Source organism: Carcharhinus amblyrhynchos, chromosome 1, assembly GCF_965287045.1.
Source record: "Carcharhinus amblyrhynchos chromosome 1, sCarAmb.v2.hapA, whole genome shotgun sequence".
NCBI lineage: Eukaryota > Metazoa > Chordata > Chondrichthyes > Carcharhiniformes > Carcharhinidae > Carcharhinus > Carcharhinus amblyrhynchos.
The window spans coordinates 51,891,941-51,906,433 of record NC_137324.1 but is presented as its reverse complement, the minus strand read 5'-3'; positions in this window follow the sequence as shown (position 1 = coordinate 51,906,433).

The window sequence follows — 14,493 nt, the reverse complement described above, 5'->3', positions numbered from 1 at the left end:
TGCCTCTCGCAGGACCTGCCTGATGGGTCTCCGTGATGTTGTCCCATTATCTACCAATCTCATGGCCTCCTGTATGGTTCCTCATCAGGGGACTGCTTGCAGTCCCAGCAGTGGCCACCATTACTGGTGGCATTACCAGGACTGAATAGCTGCTGGCCACCTGATTGGCCAGAATCTTGTGAGAGTGAGACATCTGCCCAGATGAGGGTGCAAGCCATTACTTCAGGCAATTAACAGTGTGATGACCGTAATGGCCGGTCATGGCTTCCCAAGCCAAGAGAGGTGGGCTCATCCCTGATACTTTGACCATTGGGTGAGTCAGTGCATCAGTATAAAATCTAGCCCAATATTTGGGACTTTCCGGCCAGCAAGTCTTAGTGGAGACAGAAAGATCAGCCCAGAACTTTCCGGCTGTTCATGCTGCTGCAAGCAAGGACAGAGAATTTGGTGCTCAGCCAAATCTCCGTTCACTACAGCGGAACCAGAGAATTCCACTGGCAGGAACGGCTGAAAAATTTTACTACAGTTGTTCCGTTACAAAGCAAAAGGAATGTTTAGAAAATGTGTGAGAAGTGGCGCTTTATGTTGCTATTCTTTCGTCGTTGAGGGTTCAAAATCCACAGGAACATCATTGTGGGAGCAGTTGATCACATACACTGTAGTGGTCCAAGAAGAAGGCCCTTCACCACTTTCTCAAAGACAACTAGGGGTGGGCAATAAGTGTTGGCTGTGCTAGCCATGTTGATATCCCAGAAATAATCAGCAATTTGATTAACTGGAGTCCCATTTTCTAGAATTAAACTGAATCTTAGTGATATGCCACAGAAGCGTGGGCATCACATGCCTTTGCTGGATTGCAATAAAAAACTGTTCATCTTCATTGAACCATCCAGTCACAATTCAAATAAAAATAATTATTAAAAGATTATAATTATATGTAATGAATGCACTGATACGTGTCAATATTCATAATGCATGTCGTACAAGGCCCACAGATAATATAGCCAGCTCAAGATGTCATTTGTCTGTGATATGAAATGCACGCTCTCTACTTCACCACATCCCAGTGGGGCTGTTTTTCACTTTGGAATGTTTTCTGTTGTTGAGTTCCCAGGTCTGACTGACTACCAGTAGGCGCCTGTGCTTAAGTGTCTGTATCAATCCTTTTTCCACCCCCGCACGTTGTCCCATTTCTGAACTCTTTGAAACTGTTCGTGACCTTGATCATTTTTCAAGGTGTCTACCATATTTGCCTTGTCATTTACACAGAAACATAAGTCAACACCACAAAATACTTTACAAACTGATACCTTGTCATCGATGATCATGTCGGTATGCAGCTAACATGTGGAAACTATGGAAATATTTAGAGTGGGGAACCAAATTTCAGTGTTTAAATATTTATTTTAAAGGTGGTAACAGTTACTAGCTTTTTACTGAAAACAGAATCAAAAAGCAAATGAAGAAACAAGGTCTGTACCTAAGCCAAAATTCTAACCCTGGGAAGAAATGAGTCAGAGTTATCAGATTTACTAATTGAAACTTGACTTCAAAAGTGCACAGAAAGCTATCTAAGGAGATGCTGATTGATGGTAGGGTAGTGGGATGGAGAAAGTTGGGTGGGAGAAGGGAGCTTGCTTTAAAACTGCAGGACAGGTGGAAATGGGGCGGGAGGTGAAAATTTCAAAATTTAGATCATCTGTGCAACTTTTTTATACAGAGGATGGCGGGTGGCTGGAACTTGCTGCCAGGGGAGGTAGTGGAAGCGATGTGATAGTGACTTTTAAGAGGCATCTAATGGACAAACACATGAATGGGGTAGGAATGGAGGGATATGGTCCCTGGAAGGGTAGGGGGTTTAGTTCAGTCGGGCAGCATAGTCAGTGCAGGCTTGGAGGGCCAAAGGGCCTATTCCCCTGCTGTAATTTTCTTTGTTCTTTGTTCTTTGGAAAATCAACTCTCACACTACTACTCCAATGACCGTGGTTTCAATTTCATTGGAAATGTGTTGGTGAGCAACTTGCATTCCAGAGCAGGGTTTGTTACCTGAACCTGCCAAATGATGGAAATTTTCACTGCTAATTAGAGGCTGCAGATTATGTTTTCCAGGGATGGAAAACCTGGCAGCTGAAGAGAAGCGACAAATCAGGTGGGTTTCTCACAATATTACTTGCGGGCCAGCAATCAGGCCACACCCAGCCATCCGCTGCCCAGCCCCACCATGTTCAAAAGAATGAGGGAAGATCTTATAGAAACATGTAAGATTATGAAGGGAATAGATAAGATAGAGCAGGGAAATTGTTTCCACTGGCAGGTGAAATTAGAACTAGGGGTCATAGCCTCAAAATAAGGGAAAGCAGATTTACAACTGAGTTGAAGAGGAACTGTGAAACTGTGGAATTCTCTACCCAGTGAAGCAGTTGAGGTTACCTCACTGAATGTTCTTAAGGCAAGGATAGATACATTTTTGAAAAGTAAAGGAATTAAGGGTTACGGTGAACAGGTGGGTAAGTGGAGCCGCACAAGAGGTTATTACAGAAGGTTAGGGGGCATGGAGTTGGGGGTAGGGTGTTAGCGTGGATAGGGGATTGGCTGTCAAATAGGAGGCAGAGAGTGGGGGTTAATGGGTGCTATTCAGATTGGCGGTTGGTGACTAGTGGAGTGCCCCAGGGATCGGTGCTGGGGCCTCACTATTTACCATTTATATAGATGATCTGGAGGAGGGAACCGAGTGTATGGTGTCAAAATTTGCTGATGACACCAAGATTGGTGGAACGGCAAATTGTGCGGAGGGTGTGGAGAGTCTGCAGACGGATCAAGATAGGCTGGGCGAATGGGCCAGGAACTGGCAAATGGAATTTAATGTTGGCAAGTGTGAAGTTGTCCACTTTGGTTGGAATAATGGTAGGAAGGACTATTACTTACATGGCGAAAACCTGCAGCGTGCGACGGTGCAGAGGGACCTGGGGGTCCTTGTGCATGAGTCGCAAAAACCCAGCCTGCAGGTGCAGCAGGTGGTCAGGAAGGTGAATGGGATGTTGGCCTTCATAGCGAGGGGGATTGAATATAAAAGTAGGGAGGTCTTGCTGCAACTGTACAGGGCACTGGTGAGGCCGCAGCTGGAGTACTGTGTGCAGTTTTGGTCGCCGCACTTACGCAAGGATATTTTGGCCTTGGAGGGAGTGCAGAGGAGGTTTACTAGGCTGATACCGGAGTTGAGGGGGTTGAACTATGAGGAGAGGCTGAATAAACTAGGCTTGTACTCGTTGGAGTTTAGAAGAATGAGGGGAGATCTCATTGAGACATATAAGATGATGAATGGGATGGATAGGATAGAGGTGGAGAGACTCTTCCCGCTCAGAAAGGATAGTAGGACTAGGGGGCACAGCCTCAAGATAAAGGGGGGGGCGGTTTAGAATGGAGTTGAGGAGGAACTTCTTCACTCAAAGGGTGGTGAATCTCTGGAATTCTCTGCCCGTTGAAGTGGTGGAGGCTGCCTCGCTAAATATATTTAAGATGCGGGTAGATAGGTTTTTGATAGGCAAGGGGATTAAGGGTTATGGGGAGAGGGCGGGAAAGTGGAACTGATCCACTTCAGATCGGCCATGATCTTATTGAATGGCGGGGCAGGCTCGAAGGGCTAGATGGCCTACTCCTGCTCCTATTCCTTATGTTCTTATGTTCTTATTATGTTCTGAGTCCACAAAAAGATCAGCCATGGTCTTATTGAATGGCGGATCATGCTCGAGGGGCCAGATGGCCGACTCCTGCTCCTAGTTCTTATGTTCTTATGCTCTTATATCCACATCTCCTATCACCTCTACAATGAACCTCCCACTCTCTCAACTCTACACTCTATCTGGCATCTACCAGCGTCAGCTTGCCCTTGCCAGTTAGCCTCTGCATCTCTTAAGATCAGTAGCAAATAGTTAACACCAAACCTTTGTCTTAATAAAACTTGTTTCAAAGATCTCGAAGATAAAGCGAGACAGTTTTGTGAAATAAAACATGCTACAAATACTCAGTAAGTCAGGCAATATCTGTGGAGAGAGAAACAGAGGCTGAAACCCTACCACCTCACCTGCCAGAGTAGGTCAAAAATGTTTCATCAGAAATTGGAGAAGTTGGAAATATAATCAATTCTGAGTGAAGTAAAATGGGGAAAGTTCAGAAAAGAGCAAAAGGGAAAATCTGTGCAAGGGTGGAAGACAGGAGAAACAAAATAACCATACTTTTCATGGTGCAAGGCCAAAGGGAGTGGTGATGGGATAAATGAAGAAACAAAAGATATGTCTGGAGATGATGTGAGTTGCAAAATGATGCATAGTTGCCACCCAAAAGCAAAAAAGGGAAATAAAAAGGTAAAACCAAAATTTGCAAAGAGAAATTAATCAAAATAGGGTAGCATGGTGATTAGCACTACAGAGCCAGGAATCTGGGTTCAATTCCCAACTTGAGTCACTATCTGTGTGGAGTTTGCACATTCTCCCTATGTCTGGGTGGGTTTCCTCCGGGTGCTCCAGTTTCCTCTGACAGTCCAAAAGACATGCAGGTCAGATTGATTGGTAAAATGGCCATTCTAAATTGCCCCTCAGTGTAAGAGGGACAAGCAGGGTAAATCCAAGGGGTTAAGGGGGTAGGGCCTGGATGAGATTGTTGTCAGTGCAGGCTCGGTGGGCCAAATAAGAACATAAGAACATAAGAAATAGGAGCAGGAGTAGGCCATCTAGCCCCTCGAGCCTGCCCCGCCATTCAATAAGATCATGGCTGATCTGAAGTGAATCAGTTCCACTTTCCCGCTTTCTCCCCATAACCCTTAATCCCCTCGCCTACCAAAAACCTATCTACCCGCGTCTTAAATAAACTCAGCGAGGTAGCCTCAACCACTTCAACGGGCAGAGAATTCCAGAGATTCACCACCCTTTGAGTGAAGAAGTTCCTCCTCAACTCCGTTCTAAACTGCCCCCCCCCCTTATCTTGAGGCTGTGCCCTCTAGTCCTGCTGTCCTTTCTGAGCGGGAAGAATCTCTCCACCTCTACCCTATCCATCCCCTTCATCATCTTATACGTCTCAATAAGATTCCCCCTCATCCTTCTAAACTCCAACGAGTACAAGCCCAGTCTATTCAGCCTCTCTTCATAATTCAACTCCCTCAACTCCGGTATCAGCCTAGTGAACCTCCACTGCACTCCCTCCAAGGCCAAAATATCCTTGCGCAAGTGCGGCGACCAAAACTGCACACAGTACTCCAGCTGCGGCCTCACCAGTGCCCTGTACAGTTGCAGCAAGACCTCCCTACTTTTATATTCAATCCCCTCGCTATGTAGGCCAGCATCCCATTTGCCTTCTTGATCACCTGCTGCACCTGCAGACTGGGTTTTTGCGACTCATGCACAAGGACCCCCAGGTCCCTCTGCACTGTAGCATGCTGCAGCTTTTCGCCCTTTAAATAGTAGTCCCTCCTACTATTATTCCTGCCAAAGTGGATAACCTCACACTTGCTGACATTATACTCCATCTGCCAGGTCCTCGCCCACTCGCTCAGCCTACCTAGATCCCTCTGCAGACTTTCCACATCCTCCGCACAATTTGCTTTTCCACTTATCTTTGTGTCATCAGCAAATTTCGACACCCTCCACTCAGCTCCTGAGCCTCCTTCTACATTGTAGGGATTGTATGATTATAAAATGGGAGCAGAAATTATTGTCTGAAATTATTGTCTGAACTCTGTGATAAAAACAGAAAATGTTGAATACACTCAGCAGATCTTACAGCATCTGTGCAGATGGAAACAGATTTACGATGCTTCATCAAAACTGTCAAGGTCAGGATTAAAATCGCCCTCTCTGTGCACTGTTTCTAGTGGGAACATGTGGAGAGTACTTCCCAGAATTTATTTTAATGAAGGCCTATGACAGCAACAGTCAGAACTAATTCTTCAGGACAATTTTCTTTGTGCCTTTCAGTGATATATGGTCCCAGATCTCCTGTTTCAACAGCTTGAAGTACCAGCAGAAAGGAAACCTTTTGGGACTATGAAGTTTTAGCCCTTTATGTTTTACTGTTAGGGCCCTTAACACAGCTTGAACTCAATGGAATGGAAATGAAAATCGAGATACAGAGGACAACTGTATTAATATAGTCCAATTCACATTAATAACCAAATTCAAAATTGACCCGAAAGTAACTGCCTTAAGCTCTGGAGATCCAGGTTTGAATGAGACATAGAAATTGCAACAGACCGGAACAAGAATTCCCAGTACTGTCCACTGCAGGAAACATTGGGGGGTGGGATGGGAAATTTTACAGGCCAGCAAAAGTTCCATTGACTCTGAATGGAATTTTCCACTCACGTGGCGGGTGGGACCCAAAATTCCCTCCCAGAGAAACATGCTCAGATTGTTTGTGGTGAAAGTTCACTGTGCATTTCAGCTTAAATAATTGAATGCCCATCCCAGTGGGACTTAACTCTGCTTAAAAAGTGACCTAAACTTGACACACATCACATCAGTTTTCGTCTCAGAGGGATTTGCAGAATTGTTGAATCAAGAATACAGGATGCAGAGACAGATGTCAAGACTTCTGCAGGGATTTTCACAATTGAATTTGATGAGCACAGTCTCGCTGATCATCAGCAAAGAAGTTGTCCTTTGTGACCTAGATTTGTGATTAGTTCAGGTTTACCTTTCATGATCTAAACTTGGGTATCGGGAACCCTCAGTTAGTTATTAGTTCGCTGCAAGTCTGCATCCCATCAAAGATGCCTCATCATTGGCTATAAATTAGAAGGCAATCATTACTATGATAACATTATGGAATTTTGCACCACAGAAAAAAGCCATTCAGCCCATCACCTTGTGCCAGCTCTCTGAAAGAAGTAACCCAAAAGTCCCATTCCTTTACCTGAACCCTTTTAATTTTCTTTGTCAAAATATTTACTCACTCTTGGAACCTGGTTGCAATATTTTCACGGCAGCTTAAGCAAAGATTTCTGTAGGTTTGCGAAAACCTCTTTGGTTCTGTCTGACCCTATCGACAAAACACAAAAGTCCACTTTTTCCCCAGTTAACTAAATTGCTTTCACACCATTAAAGGTTTGGTTATTTGTTTAGAGTCATAGATGTTTACAGCGTGGAAACAGGCCCTTTGGCCCAACTTGTCCATGCCACCCTTTTTTTTTAAAGCGCTAAACTAATCCCAATTGCCAGCATTTGGCCCATATCCCGCTATACCCATCGTACCCATGTAACTATCTAAATGCTTTTTAAAAGACAAAATTGTACCCGCCTCTACTACTATCTCAGGCAGCTTATTCCAGACACTCACCAGCCTCTGTGTGAAAAAATTGCCCCCCTGGACACTATTATATCTCTCCCATCTCATCTTAAACCTATGCCTTCTAGTTTTAAACTCTCCTACCTTTGGGAAAAGATATTGACTATTTAACTGATCTGTGCCCCTCATTATTTTATATATCTCTATTTGTCCATTCTTACTGTTTTCAAGCTCTACACTGAGAGATGGCACTTTTTACAGGATGTCCCCTAAGCACTTTGTAATCAATAGAATTCTTCAGTCACTTGTAATGTAGGAAACATGGGAGCCAATTTTCACACAGCAAACTCCCAAAAATAGCAAATGTCTTATGGTCTTATGGAGATATAATATGTGGGATTTTCTATCTCCACAACCCTCCCCCTTTGTAGCATGTTTTTCAGTGGTGGAAATGGCTCTTCACTGGCCACCGGTAGGATCTTCTGGTCTTCTGTGGTTCTTAAGATTTCCTATAATGCTTTATAGCCAATGAATTACTTTTAAAATGGCATCATGTAGAAAACTGGAGGACATGCTTATTATTTTCCTTTCCAAGTGTTCACAGAGCAAACCAATACTGCCATCCTCCAAGTCCTTCATTTCAACACCAAACTTCTTGACTCTCATGTATCTATTGCAGGTATGCAGGTCCTCACATATCTATTGCAGGCGCATCTTGCATCCATGTCAACAAGGAGGAGATATCCCATTGTCTCTATCCTGAAAAGTAACAGCAATGAAGAGGAAGGTGCGGTTGAAATGATCAGCCATGATCATAATGAATGGTGGAGCAGGCTTGAAGGGCTGAATGGCCTCCTCCTGCTCCTATTTTCTATGTTTCTATGATACCTGTTGAGCAAACCTAATTGATTTATATTCATTTCAATCTCTATGGCTGCAGGAGTTTTACCATGTGAGTTATAGATGAATGCTTGAAAAGTTTATTTTGCCAACGAGAGTAATTGCAAGGATTGGTGAACATCAGTCAGTCTGAGGAACTATATGAATTTATTTACATATGAATAACCATTAACAGAGCACTTTCACAATGTTAACACTTCCAGCTCTACGGTTAGTTCTGGTTGCAAAGGCCCACACCACGTAGATTTTGCATTAGGGGATCAGGTCACATGACATCCCCCACCCATATTCACCCCTTATAAAGGGCCAGATCTTACACCAATTATAAATTTAAATTTGCAGATCTTTTGTTCTTTTCATCCATTTGAATGCACCTTCTCCTCATCGCTAGCCAGGATGGCATCCTGTATGCCCAGCATGATCTGGGCAATTCATCAGTCAACCTTGGGAGGACTGGATGAAAAGGAACCACTCAGTGGCACTGTGGTTAGCACTGCTGCTTCACAGCATTAGGGACCTCGGTTAAATTCCTGGTTTGGGTCACTGTCTGTGTGGAGTTTGCACATTCTCCCCACGTCTGTGTGGGTTTCCTCCAGGTGCTCTGGTTTCCTCCCACAGTCCAAAGATGTGCGGATTAGGTGGATTGGCCGTGCTAAATTGCCCATAAGTGGCAATGTGAATATGCAATCTCTGCAGATGGGAGAGAGCATTTTCCACGTATGAAGCCTTTTGACTCCTTGGTGATTCCTGCACACAGTCATCCACTGGTAGACTTCAGGTCAATTCATCTTTTGGTCACAGATAACTTGTCTGAAAAATCTCTGGAAGTAAGGGGATTTGATCCACAAATCCCTAGATCTTGAAAAGAAATTCATTGGCCCTAGGCTAGGTTAGATGCGTTGACCTAACACGCGCCAGAGTGAGGCAACTAGGGAAATTTCACAGTAACTTCATTGCAGTGTTAATGTAAGCCTTACTTGTGACTAATAAATGAACTTTACTTTTACTTGAGGCATTGCTAGCTAGACCATCATTCTTTTAGGCCATCTCTATGTGCTCTTGTTTGAAAATAATGACTGGAATGTTTTTAATAGGGTGCACTGTTGAAGTGACCACAAATTGCAATCGATTAGATATCACTGAACCCACGAGAGCATCTATTTTTAAGCTATTCCTCACCATAAAAACCCTTGAAAAACTGACACATTGTTGAGTGTAACTGTTTATAACAATATATCAAACCCACCTTGGGGCAGCATGGTGGCACAGTGGTTCGATTCTCGGCTTCGGTGACTGTCTGTGTGGAATTTGCACATTCTCCCTGTGTCTACACGGGTTTCCTCCATGTGCTCTGGTTTCCTCCCGCAGTCCAAAGATGTGCTGTGCTAAATTGCCCCTTAGCACCATGGGGACCAACTAGGGTAAATGTATGGGGTTATAGGGATTGGACCTGGGTGGGGTTGTGGTTGATGTAGACTCAATGAGCCGAATGACCTCCTTTTGCACTGTAGGATTCTACAATTCACCGTCGCCTGAGGCAGGAGAAATTGGCAAACAATTTTCAGTAAATTGTCGCAGCCTTTTTTAAAAAAAACTGGAGGAAAGCAACGCATTGCAAAGCTGGAGAAGAAGGTCAAACTGTGCTTGTGGTAAGTGAGTGTGCAACAACAAAAGGAGTGTGCTGATTTGAATGACAGCTAGAATTAAATAGTCATACGGTCAGGGAAAGGGAAAATTCTTGCTCTATGAGTAACTCAAGAGAAGGAACTTCTTCAAGGGAACTTGCCTTTGATTTTCCTACTCTGCTTGTATAGAAGCCATATCACTCAAGGGAGGCTGCAGAGTGTTGAACACTGTCTCCTTCGTGAGGTGCAGGAGACACTAGCAGCTTTCAGCAACAGGTTTCAAAGTAACAAATCCATTTTAATGTGATGAATACAAAGATAAAGGGGGGAATTTTCCCATCCCGCCAGACACAGGGATTGTAGCAGGCGAGGGACTGACCATTGCTAATGAGAGTAGTTGCAATAAACCCTTATATTTCCTTAGATTGACTGGTGGTCGCCTATCCTTGCTCCCTTGAAGAAGTTCCCACTCTTGAGTTACTCACAGAGCAGGAATCCTCCCTTTTCCTGACCGTATGACTATTTAATTCCAGCTGCCAATCGAATCAGCACACTCCTTTTGCTGTTGCACATCCACTTACCACAAGCACAGTTTGACCTTCTTCTCGAGCTTTGCAATGCGTTGCTTTGTTCCAGTTATTATTATTTTTTTAAAGGCTGCAATGATATACTCAGAAGTCTTTGCCAATATCCCCTGCCTCAAGCGACAGTTTTCACCCAGTTTTCTCAAGGCAGAATTGACCTTATGCGGGGCTTTTTCGGTTTCGGAGCGAGTGCGACTGGAAAATCCTGACTAGAGACCTCCCTTTTGTTCTGTTTCTGGAGCAAATCAATTCCACTGGTAGAGGAGTAGGTAACCAAAAGGCAACCAACAGATAAAGCAAATGGCATGGGAATCACAAGAGCTGGCAGCTGGGGTGGTAGGGAGAGAAAGAGACTTTTTAACACACAGTGAATTGTGATCTATTGGAATTCATTACCTGAAAGGGTGGTGGAAGCAGACTCCATAGTAACTTTCAAAAATAAATTGGACACATAGACCCAGACTTTACAACAGGAATAGCAGTTAGGTTATCAGCATTCAAGGTATTATACAGTAAATCAGGCTCTAACCTTGGGTATCAGCACATTCAGAGCAGGATTTTTCTGGCATGCCTGCCCAAAGTTCATACGATCCCGCCTGAAGCCAATGGAGAATGCCGTTCTCCAAGGCTCGCCCATCCTCGGAATCGCAGCAGATGTGCTGGTAAAATTCCAGCCTCAGAGTCAAATGCTGAAATCTTGAAGTTGCAGCTTACGTTGGTGAGCTCAGCGCAGGCACACTGGGTCATAATGGGTTCCTTCAATACTTTTTTTATTCCTGGGAATGCGAAAGGTCACTTTCAGACAGAAAGCACCCAGACAGTCCCCCAGGATTTAATAGTGCGCAGGTTTTAAGGGGGCAGTCTGCCTTTCATCAACACATGGGAAGGGGATCCGATGTAGCTTCATTTGCATGTAATTTACATTCTTGCGCCCTCTACAGGTGCAGTCATGTGCAGTCACAAGACTATGTTCAGGGACAACTCCAGAACTCATTTCAGTGGATGAGATTTCGATTTGATTTTTGATTTGATTTGATTTATTATTGTCATGTGTATTAACATACAGTGAAAAGTATTGTTTCTTGCGCTATGCAGACATAGCACACCATTCATAGAGAAGGAAATGAGACAGTGCAGAATGTAGTGTTACAGCCATATCTAGGGTGTAGAGAAGGATCAACTTAATGCAAGGTAAGTCCATTCAAAAGCCTGACAGCAGCAGGGAAGAAGCTGTTCTTGAGTCGGTCGGTACGTGACCTCAGATTTTAGTATCTTTTTCCCAATGGAAGAAGGTGAAAGAGAATGTCGGGGGTGCATGGGGTTCTTAATTATGCTGGCTGCTTTGCCGAGGCAGCGGGAAATGTAGACAAAGTCAATGGATGGGAGGCTGGTTTGCATGACGGATTGGGATACATTCACAACCTTTAGTATTTTCTCATTTTTTGCAGTGTGGCAGCAGATGGGGAAAATGGCCTGGAAGCCCCCAGCCCAACCGTGGCTCCCTCCGCCATACTGTTAGTCACATTGAAAAGAAAATTTCAAAGGGTGGATCTCCAATGGAATGCTGACGCCAGCAAGTTAGGTTCTAAAAAATCAGGGTATTGTTTTAAAGGGAGATCTAATAAAAAACATAAAAAGTAGGATTCCGCCCACACCCCACCCCCCTGAACACTCTCAGACACCCAGGAGATTTGGGACATTGACGGGCAGTCATAATAAGCATTCATAAGATGCAAAGAATCACAATTAGCATTTACACCACCTGTCAATGGGATGACCAATACACCAGTGGAGAATTGCAACATAATTTTTTGCCAACGCATTTGTGACTGGCGCTTGCCACATTCTCTGCACTCGTCCACCACCAAACTTGCCGTGGGTTTGTTGGGCAAATTCCTCCTTGGGCTCCAGGGGCCACTGGTCGATTGGTTGGTCATGAGCAGGTAAATCTGCAAAGTCTAGATTTTTCATTGACCAGAATGGCTTTTCTGCTTTAAGGCCCAAGTTTCTAAGCCAATGCAAACTTTTTACATATTTATTCACAAAATAATTTAAACATTATTGATAAATCTTTTTAAGAAAAATCTTTTTTTTTATATTGTCAGGGTGGGTCAGATTCAGAAGTTTAAATTTTTTATCAGTGTCACAGTAAGCTTACTGCAATGAAGTTACTGTGAAAATCCCCCAGTCGCCACACTCCGGCACCTGAATGGGTACACTGAGGAAGAATTCTCCATGGCCAATGCACCTAACCAGCACGTCTTTCCAACTGTGGGGGGAAACCAGAGCACCCAGGTGAAACACACACAGACATGGAGAGAATGTGCAGAATGCACAGAGACTGACCCAGGCCGGGAATCGAACCTGGGTCCTTAGTGTTGTGAGGCCGAAGTGCTACTGTGCCACCGTGCCGTCAAAATATAAAAAAAGAGAATGGGAAGGAAGGAATCAGGGAATACATAGAAATGGTTGTTACAGCATTGCTGAACATGAAGGGGGGAAAAAAACCAACAGAAGAGACCCTGTGAAGGGAGGGAGGTTGATCTAATAATTAAACATACTTCCAAATAGTAAAAAATTCAGTCAGGACAACTGATTCTATTTTACAGATTTTCTGCTGCTATTCAGGAGAATTTGATCTCTTAATTTACATTTCTACTACAGTTATTTGAATACAATTTCCAACAACTGAAACAAAATGATACATTTTTAGCCACTAAATATTTCTTGAATGTTGGATGTCGGAAATGTTATGAACCTTAGGGAGATGAGCTATGGTGTGACATGTTGTTAGCAAATTTAAAAGGCAAAATTAGCAGAGCAATCATGAGAAAATAACACTAAGCTTCTATTCCCATCTGTCATATGCATTTTGTTGGATGATTAACTGGCACTATTTTGGCCTACCCTTGGGCCCTCCTGAGGGGCATGCCCCTTGACATGCACCTGCCACTCTTTCCAAAGAAATATTGAAAAACATCTTTGCTTTTCTTGTCTCCAGATAACCTGAAACAATTTATTAAATTCCTTGAGTTTTACATATTCAAATTAAAAGAAAATGTCTACCTTAAGGCTGTTTATGACCTCAGGCAAAAAATACATATTGAACCTAATTCCATGCACACATATTTTTCTGACACAACTTATTGAAATTAGTATTTTATACTTGTTTATGAGTGTGTATGTTTTAGTTTGAACATGTTTTTAGGCACTTTTTTTTAATCCCTCACAATAAAGTGAGGTCAGGTGCTGGCACTGCCAAATTGGCTTACTGCCATGCAACTGGCTACTCGGAGATTTGCAAGGGAGACCTACTGTGACTGCCCCTCTGATTCTTCACCTCTCCCCCTTAGGAAATCCTCCGTACTGTGCCTTCTCTGACTGCCCATCTGCAAATGAGATAAACATGACATTGTACTGCTACAGCAAAGAGTGGAGAATGTTCAGTATTAGCTCCCCACACATGATCAGGTCACACATACACCTAATTTTACTTGGGATACAGTGAAAAGTATTGTTTCCTGCACGCTACACAGACAAAAAGTACCGTACGTAGAGGAGATAGGGGAGAGTGCAGAATATAGCATTACAGTCATAGCTAGGGTGTAGAGAAAGAGCAACTTAGTAGGTCCATACAAAAGTCTGATGGCTGCAGGGAAGAAACTATTCTTGAGTCGGTTGGTATGTAACCTCAGGCTTTTGTATCTTCTTCCTGACAGAAGAAGGTGGAAGTGAGAATGTCCGGGGTGCATGGTGTTCTTAATTATGTTGGCTGCTTTTCTGAGGCAGCAGGAAATGTAGACAGAGTCAATGGACGGGAGGCTGGTTTGTGTAATGGACTGGGCTACGTTCAGAGATTTTAAAAGTTTCTTGTAGTCTTGGTCAGAGCAGGAGTCATACCAAGCTGAGATACAACCAGAAAGAATGCTTTCTATGGTGCATCTGTGAGACTTGCAACTTAAAAGGACCTTAGTTATGCCACACTACAGAAGGACATGGAGGCTTTGGAAAGGGTACAGTAAAGATTTACTAGGATGTTGCCTGGTATGGAGGGCATTAGGGTAGAGGATAGGGTGGAGAAACTTGGTTTGTTCTCACTGGAACCACGA